The sequence below is a fragment of the Scyliorhinus torazame genome, chromosome 14 (assembly GCF_047496885.1).
Source record: "Scyliorhinus torazame isolate Kashiwa2021f chromosome 14, sScyTor2.1, whole genome shotgun sequence".
NCBI lineage: Eukaryota > Metazoa > Chordata > Chondrichthyes > Carcharhiniformes > Scyliorhinidae > Scyliorhinus > Scyliorhinus torazame.
Genome location: NC_092720.1, coordinates 212,327,147 through 212,348,370, shown reverse-complemented (window position 1 = coordinate 212,348,370; position 21,224 = coordinate 212,327,147). Strand labels below are relative to the sequence as shown.

At 54.9% G+C, this 21,224-nt stretch overlaps 1 protein-coding gene across 7 annotated transcripts in view; it reads left to right on the top strand.

Moving 5' to 3' along the window:
* Window positions 1–9,720: 9,720 nt before the first annotated feature.
* Window positions 9,721–21,224, top strand: part of LOC140390470 (tenascin-X-like) — a 321,608-nt gene continuing 310,104 nt past the window's right edge. For all 7 annotated transcript variants that reach the window (XM_072475624.1, XM_072475623.1, XM_072475622.1 and 4 more), the window contains exon 1: window positions 9,721–9,833. The gene's annotated coding sequence lies outside the window, so the exon portion shown is untranslated. The remainder of the gene's footprint in view (window positions 9,834–21,224) is intronic.

Genomic DNA, 21,224 nt, shown 5'->3' with positions numbered 1-21,224 from the left:
ACCACCTTCTCAGGGCAACCAGGGATGGGCAATAAATGCTGGCTGAACCAACGGTGCTTCCATCCCGTAAATTCATTGTTTTTGCAAATGAACAGGATAGGTCATCAGTCTTTGAAAGCAGGCGTGTGTACGAGTGTACCAGAGATTGTACAGTGTCCCGCTCAATGATAGAAATGTATCTTACGGAACAATTTGTGGTGCCTCCTATTACATGTGAGCTTGTTTTGGATTCCTGAGGATATGGTCATGAATAGGCTCGTCAGAGCACAGGATCCCGGAGCAGCTATCTTGTACAGGGTTACTGTGAAGGAATACTAAAACGCTCCGACAAACAGTGACCCTCATCTCGTGAGCTCAGACTGGGAGCCTGACATTGAAAGGTTTACCCTTAAATTAGCCCAATAACTATTGGCAGCTCCAGTGTCTGGACAGTCAGCCAGACTCGAGGCACATTGCCTGAACCTAGCAGCCCTGTTGAGACACATCCATTGTCCTCTAATCATGACAATGCTTTATGTTAAAGCTGTTCCGTTTCTTTTGCCAACTGCCCTTTCCCAGCCATTGTCTCCAGTGGCCTGTGTCAGCAACATCACAAGAAGTAGCTTGTGCCACAAGCTGTGGAAATATGGAAAATATTTCCCCAAGCAGTGACGGCCCACGTGTGAGAATATCACATGTGTCTCTGCAAATAAATATTCCCTACATCATGGTCAAAGCATCCGCTTAAAGCTCTTTTGTCAGTGATTATGCATTTAATTATCTCGTGGCAGCTCTGAATATTTTCCTGGTCCAACAATGAAAAAGCAGCTTGTCATTTCTCCGCCATGCCCTTCACGGTCTCAGGGCAGCCCAGTGAGCTACCATTACCGAAATATAGCCACCGAGTGGACTTGGGAAGCATGGCAGCCAATTTGTGCGTAATCTGATCCCCTGCACCACACCCGCCCCCCCCCAACAAATACTTCTGTTGCTGACCTAAAGTTGTTTTTAGTGATAAATATTGGCCAGAATCTCATAGAGAAATCCCTTTCTCTTCACTGAACTAGCAATAGAGTCATTTTTGGGATAGAAGGAGATGGTTTGGCCCATTGGGTCCAGGCCGGCTCCCCACAGTACTATTCCGCACTCTATCCCTGTAACCCTGCAGGTTTATTACCTCAAGGGCCCATCCAATTTCATTTCACACTGGTAGGCAGTGAGCTCCAGGTTATTATCACTTCCGCTGCAAATAAATGTCTTCCTCACATTTCCCCTCGCATCTCTCACGCAAAACTATAAATCTGTGTCCTCGAACCCTTGCATCCCCGGCTAATTAGAACTGTGTCTCCTTGTCTTCCCTGTCCACACCTGTCATAATTGTCGTTATCAAATCTCCCCTAAAGCTCCCTTGGGTTCAAGAGACACGTCTACCCATAATCTGGGTTCAGGGCCCCTCGAGAGCCTTCAACCCATAATCTGAGTTCAGGGCCCCTCGAGAGCCTTCAACCCATAATCTGGGTTCAGGGCCCCTCGAGAGACTTCAAACCATAATCTGAGTTCAGGGCCCCTCGAGAGACTTCAACCCATAATCTGAGTTCAGGGCCCCTCGAGAGACTTCAACCCATAATCTGAGTTCAGGGCCCCTCGAGAGACTTCAACCCATAATCTGAGTTCAGGGCCCCTCGAGACACTTCAACCCATAATCTGAGTTCAGGGCCCCTCGAGAGACTTCAACCCATAATCTGGGTTCAGGGCCCCTCGAGACATTTCAACCCATAATCTGAGTTCAGGGCCCCTCGAGAGACTTCAACCCATAATCTGGGTTCAGGGCCCCTCGAGAGACTTCAACCCATAATCTGAGTTCAGGGCCCCTCGAGAGACTTCAACCCATAATCTGGGTTCAGGGCCCCTCGAGAGACTTCAACCCATAATCTGAGTTCAGGGCCCCTCGAGAGACTTCAACCCATAATCTGAGTTCAGGGCCCCTCGAGACACTTCAACCCATAATCTGAGTTCAGGGCCCCTCGAGAGACTTCAACCCATAATCTGGGTTCAGGGCCCCTCGAGACATTTCAACCCATAATCTGAGTTCAGGGCCCCTCGAGAGACTTCAACCCATAATCTGGGTTCAGGGCCCCTCGAGAGACTTCAACCCATAATCTGAGTTCAGGGCCCCTCGAGAGACTTCAACCCATAATCTGGGTTCAGGGCCCCTCGAGACATTTCAACCCATAATCTGAGTTCAGGGCCCCTCGAGAGACTTCAACCCATAATCTGGGTTCAGGGCCCCTCGAGAGACTTCAAACCATAATCTGAGTTCAGGGCCCCTCGAGAGACTTCAACCCATAATCTGGGTTCAGGGCCCCTCGAGACATTTCAACCCATAATCTGAGTTCAGGGCCCCTCGAGAGACTTCAACCCATAATCTGGGTTCAGGGCCCCTCGAGAGACTTCAAACCATAATCTGAGTTCAGGGCCCCTCGAGAGACTTCAACCCATAATCTGGGTTCAGGGCCCCTCGAGAGACTTCAAACCATAATCTGAGTTCAGGGCCCCTCGAGAGACTTCAACCCATAATCTGAGTTCAGGGCCCCTCGAGAGACTTCAACCCATAATCTGGGTTCAGGGCCCCTCAAGAGACTTCAACCCATAATCTGGGTTCAGGGCCCCTCGAGAGACTTCAACCCATAATCTGAGTTCAGGGCCCCTCGAGAGACTTCAACCCATAATCTGAGTTCAGGGCCCCTCGAGAGACTTCAACCCATAATCTGAGTTCAGGGCCCCTCGAGAGACTTCAACCCATAATCTGGGTTCAGGGCCCCTCGAGAGACTTCAACCCATAATCTGGGTTCAGGGCCCCTCGAGAGCCTTCAACCCATAATCTGAGTTCAGGGACCCTCGAGAGACTTCAACCCATAATATGGGTTCAGGGCCCCTCGAGAGACTTCAACCCATAATCTGGGTTCAGGGCCCCCCGAGAGACTTCAACCTATAATCTGGGTTCAGGGCCCCTCGAGAGCCTTCAACCCATAATCTGAGTTCAGGGCCCCACGAGACACTTCAACCTATAATATGGGTTCGGGGCGACTTCAACCCATAATCTGGGTTCAGGGCCCTTCGAGAGTCTTCAACCCATAATCTGGGCTCAGGGCCCCTCGAGAGACTTCAACCCATAATCTGGGTTCAGGGCCCCTCGAGAGACTTCAACCCATAATCTGGGTTCAGGGCCCCTCGAGAGCCTTCAACCCATAATCTGAGTTCAGGGCCCCACGAGACACTTCAATCCATAATATGGGTTCAGGGCGACTTCAACTCATAATCTGGGTTCAGGGCCCCTCGAGAGTCTTCAACCCATAATCTGGGCTCAGGGCCCCTCGAGAGACTTCAACCCATAATCTGGGTTCAGGGCCCCTCGAGAGACTTCAACCCATAATCTGGGTTCAGGGCCCCACGAGACACTTCAACCCATAATCTGGGTTCAGGGCCCCTCGAGAGACTTCAACCCATAATCTGAGTTCAGGGCCCCTCGAGACACTTCAACCCATAATATGGGTTCAGGGCGACTTCAACCCATAATCTGGGCTCAGGGCCCCTCGAGAGACTTCAACCCATAATCTGGGTTCAGGGCCCCTCGAGAGACTTCAACCCATAATTTGGGTTCAGGGCCCCACGAGACACTTCAACCCATAATCTGGGTTCAGGGCCCCTCGAGAGACTTCAACCCATAATCTGAGTTCAGGGCCCCTCGAGACACTTCAACCCATAATATGGGTTCAGGGCGACTTCAACCCATAATCTGGGTTCAGGGCCCCACGAGACACTTCAACCCATAATATGGGTTCAGGGCGACTTCAACCCATAATCTGGGTTCAGGGCCCCTCGAGAGTCTTCAACCCATAATCTGCGCTCAGGGCCCCTCGAGAGACTTCAACCCATAATCCGGATGACACTGCAAGGTTGGAGGGACACTCTGTTGACGAGGTAAAGGCAATGTAAAGATCTCAGGGATTGTGAGGGTCTTTCAGAGGGAGCAGAGGAGATTTACCAGAGTGGTTCTCTTAAGGTTAACGTGCAGGTTCAGTCAGTTAGGAAGGAAAAATGCAATGTCAGCATTCATGTCGAGAGGGCTAGAATACAAGAGCAGGGACGTACTTCTGAGGCTGTATAAGGCTCTGGTCAGACCCCATTTGGAGTATTGTGAGCAGTCTTGTGCCCCGTATCTAAGGAAGGATGTGCTGGCCTTGGAAAGGGTCCAGAGGAGGTTCACAAGCGTGATCCCTGGAATGAAGAGCTTGTTGTGTGAGAAACGGTTGAGGACTTTGGGTTTATACTCGTTGGACTTTAGAAGGATGAGAGGGGATCTTATTGAAACTTACAAGATACTGTGAGGCCTGGATAGAGTGGACGTGGAGAGGATGTTTCCACTTGTAGGAAAAACTAGAACCGGAGGACACCATCTCAGACTGAAGGGATGATCCTTTAAAACAGAGATGAGGAAGAATTTCTTCAGCCAGAGGGTGGGGAATCTGTGGAACTCTTTACCACAGAAAACTGTGGAGGCCAAATCACTGAGTGACATTAAGACAGAGATAGATAGGTTCTTGATCAATAAGGGGATCAGGGGCAATGGGGAGAAAGCAGGAGAATGGGGGTGAGAAAAATATCAGCCACGATTCAATGGCGGAGCAGACTCGAAGGGCCGAATGGCCTCCTCCTGCTCCTATTTTCTATGTATGTGTCTGTGTCTGTAACATCTGCTGCCGACTGAACCACTGACTCTGAAACAGCAAATGGATGGAAAGACGGATAAATATTACACTCTGACCCACCGCCCTGCGGAAGGCCATGCTCTCACCCCATGTAGAAAAGAAACAATAAACACAAATATATTTTGCTTTGGGCATCAATTAAATTCTTCAGTCAACAACTACGTACCAAAGTGAATTAGCACTGAAGGATGAAATATCATCCCCCATCGCATTCGCATTGGTCAACTGGGGCGGGATTCTCCGCAATCGGCGCGATGTCCGCCGACCGGTGCCAAAAGCGGCGCGAATCAGTCCGGCATCGCGCTGCCCCAAGGATCGGAATTCTCCTTGAGGGGCCGGGCCCTAACCTTGAGGGGCTAGGCCCGCGCCGGACTGATTTCCGCCCAGGCCTTTGGTGCCCCGCCAGCTGGAGCGGAAATGACTTTGCCGGGCGGCGCATGCGCGGGAGTGTCAGCGGCCGCTCACGGCATCCCCGCGCATGTGTAGTGGAGGGGGTCTCTTCCGCCTCCGCGATAGTGGAAACCATGGCGAAGGCGGAAGGAAAAGAGTGCCCCCACGGCACAGGCCCGCCCGCGGATCGGTGGGCCCCGATCGCGGGCCAGGCCACCGTGGAGGCACCCCCCGGGGCCAGATCGCCCCACGCCCCCCCCCAGGACCCCGGAGCCCGCCCGCGCCGCCTTGTCCCGCCGGTAAGAGAGGTGGTTTGATTCTCGCCGGCGGGACAAGCATTCCAGCAGCGGGACTTCGGCCCATCGCGGGCCGGAGAATCGCCGGGGGGGGGGGACCCGCCAACCGGCGCGGAGCGATTCCCACCCCCGCCGAATATCCGGTGCCGGAGAATTCAGCAACCGGCGGGGCGGGATTCACACCAGCCCCGGGCGATTCTCTGACCCGGCAGGGGGGGTCGGAGAATCCCGCCCCTAGTTTCTGAGTCAGAAGAATTTACTTTGTCTCCACTGTGAATAAATTACGATAAAGAGCATTATGTTACCTCCCATTGCCTGGTGTAATTAATCCAATTATTTCCTCTTGCTCGAATTATTGTAAAGAATTTCCTTGGGTTAAATTTATTCCCCGTCATTTCCAATATATAGAATTCCAATGGATCATATTGATTCCCATTCACTGCCGTCGTATGAAATTCCAATGGGCTAAATTAATTCCCATTCATTCCATTGTACAGAATTCCAATGGTCCAGATGCCTTCCTCACCCAATTGTACAGAATTCCCATGGATACCGGATGTTACATTCACCTCCTTTTCTTATTGAATGAGGTAATATACGAGCACTGTCCCAGTCAGACAGTGCTGCTTGCAATGGCCATTGCATTCCAGTTAAGAGGATTACCATCAGCATGTAGAACATGTGCTCGTATTTGCTAAACTTAAGCTGCCGGATGAATCATTAGGGAGACGTGGTGGAGAAGGTGCCAACTGGCATGGGCCGTCCGCAGTTCATCATCTTCCTGACAGAGAAGGGAATCACTGGTTAGGGTTACAGGTCTGTGAGTTCTGGGAGGGTCTGGGTCCTGTCGAGCAGCCATGAGCACAGATCAGCCTGTGGGAGAGGAATCTGAATAAGTGTGTCTGTCTGAATGACTGCCGGTGGTCCCACGTTACACTGCCAGACCATTGCTATCTGCCCACACTCAATCGTATCAATTGTTCTTGTAAACAGTCAGAGAGGTCGCAAGGGCAGGGGAGTTTGAAAACAAATCTTCTTGACATGGTATTCAATTATGTAACATTGTGTATGCCTCTCGGGAGAATGGAACAAGCATAGATATCTTATTAGTCTGCATTCTATACAAAGAAAATACAACTGTGCAATCAGACAGCACCTTTCACTACTCAGGGCCTCCCATATACTGTACATAAGAATGGGAGCAGGAATAGACCACACCCCACTCGAACCGGCTCCACCAGTAACCATGGCCTTACCTCCATTTTCCCGCCCTTTCCCATATCCCTTGAATCCCTGGGAGAATCTGTCTATCCCAATCTTAAACATCGTCAATGACAGAACACCCACAACTCTCTGCGGTTGTGAATTCCAAAGGTTTGAATGAAGAGTTTCTTCCCATCTGCAGCCGATGAAGAGCGGTCACTGTTATCCGAGATGAAAGATGGGCCATTGGTGCACAGCAGGTTCCCACGGACAGCAAAGAGGTGATGTGCCAGATCATCCATCTTTTATTATCAGTGACTCAGGGATAAATACCTGGGAAAGCTCCCTTGCTCTTCGAACCAGCCCAGCCTGGGATCTTTGCACCCTCCTGTGAGGGTGTCGTCATGATCATATGGCGGATCTATCGGTCACATTGCACCCGAAAAGCAGCGCGGTGCAGCGCAACAAGACTGGGAAATGCCGGGCGATCCCACTTCCGGGATCCACACAGCTCGCCACGCCTCGCGGGATCGAGCGCAATCTCGTGAGACATTGCGATGTGAATGGGCGGGATCACTTTCTGACAAATCTGCATATTAGTGTGAGACAGCTAGTCTCACTTTGATATGTCTTCCTGAGATCTAACCAAGGCATGGGATCTAACTCCCTCGCCTTGGAGATCTTGGACAAGCACTGTTCAGCGCTGGTCTGCACAAGTGTGGATCAGATGGAATGGTACTTGTGGGGGACTCCCATGGGATTTGAGACCCTCGGGTGATTGTCCTCTAGGCAGGATGGTACTGTTGGTGCCACCTGGGTGGCCTGACACTGCTAGTCTGGCAGTACCATTGCCAGGCTGGCACTGCAAAGATCCTAAGCTGGCATTTTTGTATGGTGTGACTGGGCCAGAGTGTATCCTGAGTGGAGTGTGGGTAGTGGGGTGGAGGGTCGGTCGGGGGGGGGGGGGGGGGGGGGGGGGGTTGTGTTTAAAAATGAGGATGCCTGGTGAGTGGAGCTCCTCAGCGCAGAAAACGGTGAAAATTCCCCGCTGAGGCCCCATATCTACCTGCTGGGCGTTAGATAACGGGTATTTCTTGGTGCTCCGAACACCGGGAAACACCTAGCTAACCTCGCGCCACGGGACTCTGTTGCCATTCGGGCAGATCGAGCCCATAGGCTAATATCTCACCCCCTGATAGTTCTGCACCCCCCCCCCCCAGAACTGCACTGGGGCTCTCTGGGTTGGAGTTGGGCTCAGATCTCTGGAGTGGGGCCTTGAAGCCAATTATCTTTTCTGATTCTGAGGGTGAGAGTGCCGCCCCTCACACTACAACTAACCCCCCCACCCCCCCCCCCCCACCCCCCCCGCCGGCCTGATGTGGAGAGCTGCTCGATAGTTGGTAAAGATTATAGTTTGCAACTTGAGTCTGACACCTGGCCGACCCAGCAAGAAAAAATGCATGTTGACCTTTGTGTTTACCATGACATCTGGGTGCGATAGGTCAAACAATGGGCTTCTCTCTTCCCTCCTACACTCTTATGCCACTGCATTCTTTTACCTCGAGTAACCCTGGATTCGGCAACAAGGGAAAAACCTCATGTTTAAATAGTTGCCTTTGAATTCCAAACCTGTTTTCAAACTTGAAATATCCCATCCACCTCAATGCTCCCTCTGACACACAGGTTCTACCTTCCCATCATGCTGGCTGCCAGAAGACACGAAGCACGATCTGCGTTGCTCCTGAACTATGGCTCCTGAAATCCTTGTCCTTCCTCCAGCTCTTACTGGTGTAGGACCAGGGCTGTAAACTCTAACATTGCCTCCCTGCACCTCTCGGCCCTGCTTGTCTCCTTCAGACACTCTTTAGGAACTTCCTCTTTGATCAAACTTTTGATTATCTGGCCTACTCTCTATTTATGGGTTGGGTGTCATGTTTTGTTTAATAATGTGAAGCCCCTGAGGGCATTTTATTTAGTTAAAGGTGTTACATAAATAGAAATAGTGTTTGTTGGGGTTATTCTATAGCTTATAGAATTGGCTGACGTGAGTAAGTGGACGTCAGGACGTCCCAAATCACTTTCCCGTCAATTGAACACCGCTGCAAGTTCTCAACAAGAGCAGCGTGATAACCATCCAGATCACCTGGACGGCGCGGTGGCACCGTAGTTAGCACTGCTGCCTCACAGCACCAAGCACTCAGGTTCGATTCTGACTTTGGGTAACGATCCATGTTGAGTTTGCACTTTCTCCCCGTGTCTGCGTGGATTTCCTCCGGGTGCTCTGGTTTCCTCCCATAGTCCAAAGGTGTGCAGGTTGGGTGGATTGGTCGAAATAAATTGCCCCTTGGTGTCCAAAGGTTAGGTGGGGATACAGGGATAGGGTGTGGGAGTGGGCCGAGGTGGGCTGCTCTCACACAGGGTCAGTGTTGACTTGATGGGCCGAATGGCTTCTTTCTACACTGTAGGTTTTCTATTGGATTTATTTGTTTGTAGTGTTGGCTGATCAGGGGATAGCTATTGGTCCACGGTGAACCCCTGCTCTACTTCAAGGTAGGCCATGGAACCTATTAACTTTACTTGAGGGGTCAGAGGATGGGCATTGGTTTAATGTCTCATCAGAGCGATGGCACCTCTGACACTGCGGGACTCCCTCAGTACTGCCCCCTGGGAGGTCAGGGAGGGAGGGAGCTAAACCTCCAACTCTCCAACTCAAGAGAGCTAAGGATATGAACTGTTGATAGCTCTACACCAGAGACTACTACAGAGCAATAAAACACTCCCTCAGCAAAGACACTTCAGGGACGACCCTGATCAAAGCTTTCAGGACGTATCACCATTTGGAACTTGCCTCTCCAAGGGTTAAACTGGTTGCCCAGGTCTGGTGGTGGCACAGGGATAGAGACAGAGAGCGAGAGAGGAGGCGAGGAGAAGAGGAAGACAGGACAGCAGAATGGACAGTGGTCAGCAAAAGAGTTAAAAACCAATGAATGAATCTTGGCATTTCCTCAATGACATCACTGGCTGAAATCACATGGGTGATTTTTTTGCCAGAGGGAGTGTGTGTGAAGTCTGCAGCCTTGCTGATCTCACTGTGGCAGGAGGAATTTATTTGACAAGCAGCCCATCAGTCAGATTGCTGTCCACAGGCAGGCAGCTCAGACCCAGCTCAGCTCCTCAAACGTCCACTGCCACTGAGGTAAGAAACTTGACTGCTCCACAATCATCCCAGTTTAAATGGATCAAATATACTTGTGTTGCTGGAAATTGTGATGGTGAAGGGAACAAAGGCAGGGCTATAATTGACATGTTAAAATAATATAAATACAGCTCTTTCTACCTTTCAGTAATTATCACCATTCAGGATTTCCCAGTCAGCTTTAATATTTAAACGTGTGCAACTGAATTTGCCTTCAAGCAAGCTTAGCAAAGTTCTGATGGATCGGGTGCAGATTGAGACTTTTCAAGTTGCCTTGCTGACCTTGCCGGCTCTTATTTAGTGAGAAGTGATAAATGAATGCGTTAAGTTGCTGTCCATTTACATACAGCTCTGTCTAGAATTGTGCAGAGTAGAATTTTGTCCGGTGCTTAGGATGAGGACTTAACATCTGGGAATGTACAAGTGGATTATTGAAGCAATTCCTGATTCCTGAATTTGGGACAGAGGCTGATGCAGTGGGGGAGCTTTCAAGTATTGGTTTTCATTTCGTTATAGCGATTTCTTTCCATTTAAAAATAAGAGACTCGGCGTTTCAAAATAATTACCCAAAGAATGAAAGTGGGGGGGGAGGAAATGAGGAGTTTTTTGAACTGCAAAGTACTGCCTGAGAAAAGTAGTGGAATCGTTCAGCAGCAACTTTTGAAAGAAGGGGAATGGGGGTGAATATTTGATGAAGAGGTTTTTACAGGGAGCGGGGGTACGACTTATCGAGGAGATCTTTCAGAGAACTGTAAGAAGTTTTACAACACCAGGTTAAAGTCCAACAGGTTTGTTTCGATGACACTAGCTTTCGGAGCACTGCTCCTTCCTCAGGTGAATCAGAGAACTGGCACAGTTGTGATGGTCTGAATATTCTCTTCTTGTGATCTGGGATCCTAAAATATTTGGATTGCTAGGACGGAGAGGCTGCTCCACACATGGTTTAACTAGAGAAATTCTCTGCCCGTTGCGATTCAATTTTCCCGCCGGCAGAGCAGTCCCGGCAGCCAGGTTTCCCGGGAAGTTACAATGGGAAATCCTATTGACAATCAGCGGGAAGCTAGAATCCCGGAGGAGAAACACGCAGCTGGCGAATGGGAGAATCCTGCCCGTCTGTGTCAGGAGATGGAGCTTAAATTTTAAGCTGGCCACTTCTTCCCGACCCCGCCAGCCTCCTGGTTACAGACTCTGTTGTAGGACATGTGCCAGGTTCAGACTGTAGATCAATAGACCACAGAACGGAGAATCGGCGGTGATATCTTTCAGGTTACTTTCTGCCCCAGTTCCAAGCCTGGAACAGACAGGGCACTGTTAATGAATGGATGTGTCGGATTGGATTATGCCTTTAACAAATACTGACCCTGTTCAAATGCTGCACAGTCTCCGTTTGCTCTGATGCACTCCCTGTGTCACCGTTTGAAGGTTATGTAGGTGCATATTATTGAATATTTTCAATTCATTTAACCTTTGTAATTGACTCGTGTCCCAAACATTGTTGAATCATCGGTTGGTTCTCCGGTCCCCCAGCCGTGTGTTCCTCATTGGGAATTTTCCAGTGAAGCCACCCCATTCCGCCGGGAATCCCGCCGGTGGGGGTGCACTGCCGGCGGGAATCTCAACAGCCGGAGAATCGCAGCCAGAGAGTCTTCAGGAGCTGGAGCGGACGATTCATCCCTGTGTTGGCTCTTCAGGAGAGCTGTCCGGCTTATCCTAAATCACTGACCATTCCCTCACTCCCCCAGTCCCCCACTCCCACATTCCCCCACACCCCCACTCCCCCATTCCCTCACTCCCCCATTCCCTCACTCCCCTCATTCCCTCACACCCCCCCATTCCCTCACTCCCCCCATTCCCTCACTCCCCCATTCCCTCACTCCCCCCATTCCCTCACTCCCCCATTCCCTCACTCCGTCGATTCCCTCACTCTCCATTCCCTCACTCCCCCATTCCATCACTCCCCCATTCCCTCACTCCCTCCATTCCCTCTCTCCCCCATTCTCTCACTCCCCTCACTCCCTCCATACCCCACTCACCCATTCCCTCACTCCCCCATTCCCTCACTCCCCCATTCCCTTACTCCCCCATTCCCTCACTCACCCCATTCCCTCACTCCCCTCACTCCCTCCATACCCCACTCACCCATTCCCTCACTCCCTCACTCCCCCATTCCCTCACTCACCCCATTCCCTCACTCCCTCATTCCCTCACTCCCCCCACTCGCGCACTCCCCCAATTTCCAACCCCCGATTCACCCAGTCCCCCATTTCCCAACTCACGTTGTTCTCCCGCTCACCCCCATTACCCCACTCCCTCCATATCCTCAATTAAACACATTCCTCCACACGCTCTTTCCCTCACTCCCCTCGATGCCCCCACTATCCTATTCACCCACCCCCCATTCACTCAAACCCTCATTCCCCCTCCCCATTTACCAATACCCCCATTCCCCCGCTCCCCCCTAACCATTCCCTCACATTCACCCACAACCGCCATTCTCCCATTCCCCCGCTCCCCACTTCCCCCTGTCTCCTCTCCCCCATTTCCTCACTTTCCCCTTTCCACACTCTCTCCATTCCCGCTCGCCCCATTCACCCACTCTCCCATTCCCCAAACACACCTTTCCCTAATCCCCTGTTCCCCCACAACCTCCATTACTCACACCCACCTTCCCCCACAACCCCACACTCCCCCATTCCCCCCAGTCCCCCATTACCCCACACCTCACACTCCCCCATTCCCCCCTGTACCCCATTCCCCCACACCTCACACTCCCCCATTCCCCCCAGTCCCCCATTCCCCCACACCTCACACCCCCATTCCCTCACAACCCCCGTACCCCCATTCCCCCACATCTCATAGTCCCCCATTCCACCCAGTCCCCCATTCCCCCACTCCCCCATTCCCTCACTCCCCCATTCCCTCATTCCCCCCATTCCCTCACTCCCCCATTCCCTCACTCCCCCATTCCCTCACTCCCCCATTCCCTCACTCCCCACATTCCCTCACTCCCCCATTCCCTCACTCCCTCCATTCCCTCACTCCCCCATTCCCTCACTCCCCCCATTCCCTCACTCCCCCCATTTCCTCGCTCCCCCATTCCCCCACTCCCCCATCACCTCACTCCCCCATTCCCTCACTCACCCATTCCCTCACGCCCCCATTCCTCCACTCCTCCATTCCCTCACTCCCCCATTCCCTCACTCCCCCATTCCCTCACTCCCCCCATTCCCTCACTCCCCCCATTCCCTCACTCCCCCATTCCCTCACTCCTCCATTCCCCCACTCCCCCCATTCGCTCACTCCCCCCATTCCCCCACTCTCTCCATTCCCTCACTCTCTCCATTCCCTCACTCCCTCCATTCCCTCACTCTCTCCATACCCTCACTCCCCCCATTCCCTCACTCCCCCATTCCCTCACTTCCCCATTCCCTCACTCCCCCATTCCCTCACTCCCCCCATTCCCTCACTCCCCCATTCCCTCACTCCCTCGATTCCCTCACTCTCTCCATTCCCTCACTCCCCCATTCCATCACTCCCCCATTCCCTCACTCCCTCCATTCCCTCACTCCCCCATTCCCTCACTCCCCTCACTCCCCCCATACCCCACTCACCCATTCCCTCACTCCCCCATTCCCTCACTCCCCCATTCCCTCACTCCCCCATTCCCTCACTCACCCCATTCCCTCACTCCCTCATTCCCTCACTCCCCCCATTCCCACACTCCCCCAATTTCCAACCCCCAATTCACCCAGTCCCCCATTTCCCAACTCACGCTGGTCTCCCGCTCACCCCCATTACCCCACTCCCTCTATATCCTCAATTAAACACATTCCTCCACACGCTCTTTCCCTCACTCCCCTCGATGCCCCCACTATTCTATTCACCCACCCCCCATTCACTCAAACCCTCATTCCCCCTCCCCATTTACCAAAACCCCCATTCCCCCGCTCCCCCCTAACCATTCCCTCACATTCACCCACAACCACCATTCTCCCATTCCCCCGCTCCCCACTTCCCCCTTTCTCCTCTCCCCCATTTCCTCACTTTCCCCTTTCCACACTCTCTCCATTCCCGCTCGCCCCATTCACCCACTCTCCCATTCCCCAAACACACCTTTCCCTAATCCCCTGTTCCCCCACAACCTCCATTACTCACACCCACCTTCCCCCACAACCCCACACTCCCCCATTCCCCCCAGTCCCCCATTCACCCACACCTCACACTCCCCCATTCCCCCCTGTACCCCATTCCCCCACACCTCACACTCCCCCATTCCCCCCAGTCCCCCATTCCCCCACACCCCACACTCCCCCATTCCCCCCTGTGCCCCATTCCCCCACACCTCACACTCCCCCATTCCCCCCAGTCCCCCATTCCCCCACACCTCACACCCCCATTCCCTCACAACCCCCGTACCCCATTCCCCCACATCTCATAGTCCCCCATTCCACCCAGTCCCCCATTCCCCCACCCCCCATTCCCTCACTCCCCCATTACCTCACTCCCCCATTCCCTCACTCCCCCCATTCCCTCACTCCCCCATTCCCTCACTCCCCATTTCCCTCATTCCCCCCATTCCCTCACTCCCCCCATTCCCTCACTCCCCCATTCCCTCACTCCCCCCATTCCCTCACTCCCCCCATTCCCTCACTCCCTCCATTCCCTCACTCCGACCATTCCCTCACTCCCACCATTCCCTCACTCTCTCCATTTCCTCACTCCCCCATTCCCTCACTACCCCCATTCCCTCACTCCCCCATTTCCTCACTCCCCCATTCCCCCACTCCCCCATTCCCTCACTCCCCCATTCCCTCACTCCCCCATTCCCTCACTCCCCCATTCCCCCACTCCTCCATTCCCTCACTCCCCCCATTCCCTCACTCCCCCATTCCCTCACTCCCCCATTCCCTCACTCCCCCCATTCCCTCACACCCCCATTCCCTCACTCCTCCATTCCCCCACTCCCCCCATTCCCCCACTCTCTCCATTCCCTCGCTCTCTCCATTCCCTCACTCCCTCCATTCCCTCACTCCCTCTATTCTCTCACTCTCTCCATTCCCTCACTCCCCCCATTCCCTCACTCCCCCATTCCCTCACTCCCCCATTCCCTCACTCCCCCATTCCCTCACTCCCCCCATTCCCTCACTCCCCCATTCCCTCACTCCCTCGATTCCCTCACTATCTCCATTCCCTCACTCCCCATTCCATCACTCCCCCATTCCCTCACTCCCTCCATTCCCTCACTCCCCCATTCCCTGACTCCCCTCACTCCCTCCATACCCCACTCACCCATTCCCTCACTCCCTCACTCCCCCATTCCCTAATTCCCCCATTCCCTCACTCCCCCATTCCCTCACTCCCCCATTCCCTCACTCACCCCATTCCCTCACTCCCCCCATTCCCCCACTCTCTCCATTCCCTCACTCTCTCCATTCCCTCACTCCCTCCATTCCCTCACTCCCTCCATTCCCTCACTCTCTCCATTCCCTCACTCCCCCCATTCCCTCACTCCCCCATTCCCTCACTCCCCCATTCCCTCACTCCCCCATTCCCTCACTCCCCCCATTCCCTCACTCCCCCATTCCCTCACTCCCTCGATTCCCTCACTCTCCATTCCCTCACTCCCCCATTCCATCACTCCCCCATTCCCTCACTCCCTCCATTCCCTCTCTCCCCCATTCCCTCACTCCCCTCACTCCCTCCATACCCCACTCACCCATTCCCTCACTCCCCCATTCCCTCACTCCCCCATTCCCTCACTCCCCCGTTCCCTCACTCACCCCATTCCCTCACTCCCCTCACTCCCTCCATACCCCACTCACCCATTCCCTCACTCCCTCACTCCCCCATTCCCTCACTCACCCCATTCCCTCACTCCCTCATTCCCTCACTCCCCCCATTCACGCACTCCCCCAATTTCCAACCCCCGATTCACCCAGTCCCCCATTTCCCAACTCACGCTGGTCTCCCGCTCACCCACATTACCCCACTCCCTCCATATCCTCAATTAAACACATTCCTCCACACGCTCTTTCCCTCACTCCCCTCGATGCCCCCACTATCCTATTCACCCACCCCCCATTCACTCAAATCCTCATTCCCCCTCCCCATTTACCAATACCCCCATTCCCCCGCACCCCCCTAACCATTCCCTCACATTCACCCACAACCACCATTCTCCCATTCCCCCGCTCCCCACTTCCCCCTTTCTCCTCTCCCCCATTTCCTCACTTTCCCCTTTCCACACTCTCTCCATTCCCGCTCGCCCCATTCACCCACTCTCCCATTCCCCAAACACACCTTTCCCTAATCCCCTGTTCCCCCACAACCTCCATTACTCACACCCACCTTCCCCCATAACCCCACACTCCCCCATTCCCCCCAGTCCCCCATTCCCCCACACCTCACACTCCCCCATTCCCCCCTGTACCCCATTCCCCCACACCTCACACTCCCCCATTCCCCCCAGTCCCCCATTCCCCCACACCTCACACCCCCATTCCCTCACAACCCCCGTACCCCATTCCCCCACATCTCATAGTCCCCCATTCCACCCAGTCCCCATTCCCCCACTCCCCCATTCCCTCACTCCCCCATTCCCTCATTCCCCCCATTCCCTCACTCCCCCATTCCCTCACTCCCCCATTCCCTCACTCCCCCATTGCCTCACTCCCCACATTCCCTCACTCCCGCATTCCCTCACTCCCTCCATTCCCTCACTCCCACCATTCCCTCACTCTCTCCATTTCCTCACTCCCCCATTCCCTCACTCCCCCCATTCCCTCACTCCCCCCATTTCCTCACTCCCCCATTCCCCCACTCCCCCATCCCCTCACTCCCCCATTCCCTCACTCCCCCATTCCCTCACTCCCCCATTCCCCCACTCCTCCATTCCCTCACTCCCCCATTCCCTCACTCCCCCATTCCCTCACTCCCCCCATTCCCTCACTCCCCCCATTCCCTCACTCCTCCATTCCCCCACTCCCCCCATTCGCTCACTCCCCCCATTCCCCCACTCTCTCCATTCCCTCACTCTCTCCATTCCCTCACTCCCTCCATTCCCTCACTCTCTCCATACCCTCACTCCCCCCATTCCCTCACTCCCCCATTCCCTCACTCCCCCATTCCCTCACTCCCCCATTCCCTCACTCCCCTCATTCCCTGACTCCCCCATTCCCTCACTCCCTCGATTCCCGCACTCTCTCCATTCCCTCACTCCCCCATTCCATCACTCACCCATTCCCTCACTCCCTCCATTCCCTCACTCCCCCATTCCCTCACTCCCCTCACTCCCCCCATACCCCACTCACCCATTCCCTCACTCCCCCATTCCCTCACTCCCCCATTCCCTCACTCCCCCATTCCCACACTCACCCCATTCCCTCACTCCCTCATTCCCTCACTCCCCCCATTCCCGCACTCCCCCAATTTCCAACCCCCAATTCACCCAGTCCCCCATTTCCCAACTCACGCTGGTCTCCCGCTCACCCACATTACCCCACTCCCTCCATATCCTCAATTAAACACATTCCTCCACACGCTCTTTCCCTCACTCCCCTCGATGCCCCCACTATCCTATTCACCCACCCCCCATTCACTCAAACCCTCATTCCCCCTCCCCATTTACCAAAACCCCCATTCCCCCGCTCCCCCCTAACCATTCCCTCACATTCACCCACAACCACCATTCTCCCATTCCCCCGCTCCCCACTTCCCCCTTTCTCCTCTCCCCCATTTCCTCACTTTCCCCTTCCCACACTCTCTCCATTCCCGCTCGCCCCATTCACCCACTCTCCCATTCCCCAAACACACCTTTCCCTAATCCCCTGTTCCCCCACAACCTCCATTACTCACACCCACCTTCCCCCACAACCCCACACTCCCCCATTCCCCCCAGTCCCCCATTCACCCACACCTCACACTCCCCCATTCCCCCCTGTACCCCATTCCCCCACACCTCACACTCCCCCATTCCCCCCAGTCCCCCATTCCCCCACACCCCACACTCCCCCATTCCCCCCTGTACCCCATTCCCCCACACCTCACACTCCCCCATTCCCCCCAGTCCCCCATTCCCCCACACCTCACACCCCCATTCCCTCACAACCCCCGTACCCCATTCACCCACATCTCATAGTCCCCCATTCCACCCAGTCCCCCATTCCCCCACTCCCCCATTCCCTCACTCCCCCATTCTCTCACTCCCCCATTCCCTCACTCCCCCCATTCCCTCACCCCCCATTCCCTCACTCCCCCATTCCCTCATTCCCCCCATTCCCTCACTCCCCCATTCCCTCACTCCCCCATTCCCTCACTCCCCCATTCCCTCACTACCTCCATTCCCTCACTCCCACCATTCCCTCACTCCCACCATTCCCTCACTCTCTCCATTTCCTCACTCCCCCATTCCCTCACTCCCCCCATTCCCTCACTCCCCCATTCCCTCACTCCCCCATTCCCTCACTCCCCCATTCCCTCACTCACCCCATTCCCTCACTCCCCTCACTCCCTCCATACCCCACTCACCCATTCCCTCACTCCCTCACTCCCCCAGTCCCTCACTCACCCCATTCCCTCACTCCCTCATTCCCTCACTCCCCCCATTCACGCACTCCCCCAATTTCCAACCCCCGATTCACCCAGTCCCCCATTTCCCAACTCACGCTGTTCTCCCGCTCACCCCCATTACCCCACCCCCTCCATATTCTCAATTAAACGCATTCCTCCACACGCTCTTTCCCTCACTCCCCTCGATGCCCCCACTATCCTATTCACCCACCCCCCATTCACTCAAACCCTCATTCCCCCTCCCCATTTACCAATACCCCCATTCCCCCGCTCCCCCCTAACCATTCCCTCACATTCACCCACAACCACCATTCTCCCATTCCCCCGCTCCCCACTTCCCCCTTTCTCCTCTCCCCCATTTCCTCACTTTCCCCTTTCCACACTCTCTCCATTCCCGCTCGCCCCATTCACCCACTCTCCCATTCCCCAAACACACCTTTCCCTAATCCCCTGTTCCCCCACAACCTCCATTACTCACACCCACCTTCCCACACAACCCCACACTCCCCCATTCCCCCCAGTCCCCATTCCCCCACACCTCACACTCCCCCATTCCCCCCTGTACCCCATTCCCCCACACCTCACACTCCCCCATTCCCCCCAGTCCCCCATTCCCCCACACCTCACACCCCCATTCCCTCACAACCCCCGTACCCCATTCCCCCACATCTCATAGTCCCCCATTCCACCCAGTCCCCCATTCCCCCACTCCCCCATTCCCTCACTCCCCCATTCCCTCATTCCCCCCATTCCCTCACTCCCCCATTCCCTCACTCCCCCATTCCCTCACTCCCCCATTCCCTCACTCCCCACATTCCCTCACTCCCCCATTCCCTCACTCCCTCCATTCCCTCACTCCCACCATTCCCTCACTCTCACCATTTCCTCACTCCCCCATTCCCCTCACTCCCCCCATTCCCTCACTCCCCCCATTTCCTCACTCCCCCATTCCCCCACTCCCCCATCCCCTCACTCCCCCATTCCCTCACTCCCCCATTCCCTCACTCCCCCATTCCCCCACTCCTCCATTCCCTCACTCCCCCATTCCCTCACTCCCCCATTCCCTCACTCCCCCCATTCCCTCACTCCCCCATTCCCTCACTCCCCCATTCCCTCACTCCTCCATTCCCCCACTCCCCCATTCGCTCACTCCCCCCATTCCCCCACTCTCTCCATTCCCTCACTCCCCCCATTCCCTCACTCCCCCCATTCCCTCACTCCCCCATTCCCTCACTCCTCCCATTCCCCCCACTCCCCCCATTCCCTCACTCCCCCCATTCCCCCACTCTCTCCATTCCCTCACTCTCTCCATTCCCTCACTCCCTCCATTCCCTCACTCCCTCCATTCCCTCACTCTCTCCATTCCCTCACTCCCCCCATTCCCTCACTCCCCCATTCCCTCACTCCCCCATTCCCTCACTCCCCCATTCCCTCACTCCCCCCATTCCCTCACTCCCCCATTCCCTCACTCCCTCGATTCCCTCACTCTCTCTATTCCCCACTCCCCCACTCCCCCATTCCCTCACTCCCCCATTCCCTCACTCCCCCATCCCCTCACTCCCCCCATTCCCTCACTCCCCCATTCGCTCACTCCCCCATTCCCTCACTCCCCCATTCCCCCACTCCCCCATTCCCCCACTCCCCCATTCCCTCACTCGCTCCATTCCCTCACTCCCCCCATTCCCTCACTCCCCCATTCCCTCACTCCCCCATCCCCTCACTCCCCCATTCCCTCACTCCCCCATTCCTCACTCCCCCATTCCCTCACTCCCCCCATTCCCTCGCTCCCCCATTCCCTCACTCCCTTCATTCCCTCATTCCCCCATTCCCTCACTCCCTCCATTCCCTCACTCCCCCATTGCCTCACTCCCCCCATTCCCTCACTCACTCACTCCCCCATTCCCTCACTCCCTCCATTCGCTCACTCCCCCATTCTCTCACTCCCTCGCTCCCCCATTCCCTCACTCCCCCATTCCCCAAACTCCCTCCATTCCATCACTCTCTCCATTCCCTCACTTCCCCATTCCCTCACTCCTCCATTCTCTCACTCCCTCCATTCCCTCACTCTCTCCATTCCCTCACTCCCCCATTCCCTCACTCCCTCGATTCCCTCACTCTCTCCATTCCCTCACTCCCCCATTCCATCACTCCCCCATTCCCTCACTCCCTCCATTCCCTCACTCCCCCATTCCCTCACTCCCCTCACTCCCTCCATACCCCACTCACCCATTCCCTCACTCCCCCATTCCCTCACTCCCCCATTCCCTCACTCCCCCATTCCCTCACTCACCCCATTCCCTCACTCCCTCATTTCCTCACTCCCCCCATTCGCGCACTCCCCCAATTTCCAACCCCCGATTCACCCAGTCCCCCATTTCCCAACTCACGCTGGTCTCCCGCTCACCCCCATTACCCCACTCCCTCCATATCCTCAATTAAACACATTCCTCCACACGCTCTTTCCCTCACTCCCCTCGATGCCCCCACTATCCTATTCACCCACCCCCCATTCACTCAAACCCTCATTCCCCCTCCCGATTTACCAATACCCCCATTCCCCCGCTCCCCCCTAACCATTCCCTCACATTCACCCACAACCACCATTCTCCCATTCCCCCGCTCCTCACTTCCCCCTTTCTCCTCTCCCCCATTTCCTCACTTTCCCCTATCCACACTCTCTCCATTCCCGCTTGCCCCATTCACCCACTCTCCCATTCCCCAAACACACCTTTCCCTAATCCCCTGTTCCCCCACAACCACCATTACTCACACCCACCTTCCCCCACAACCCCACACTCCCCCATTCCCCCCGTACCCCATTCC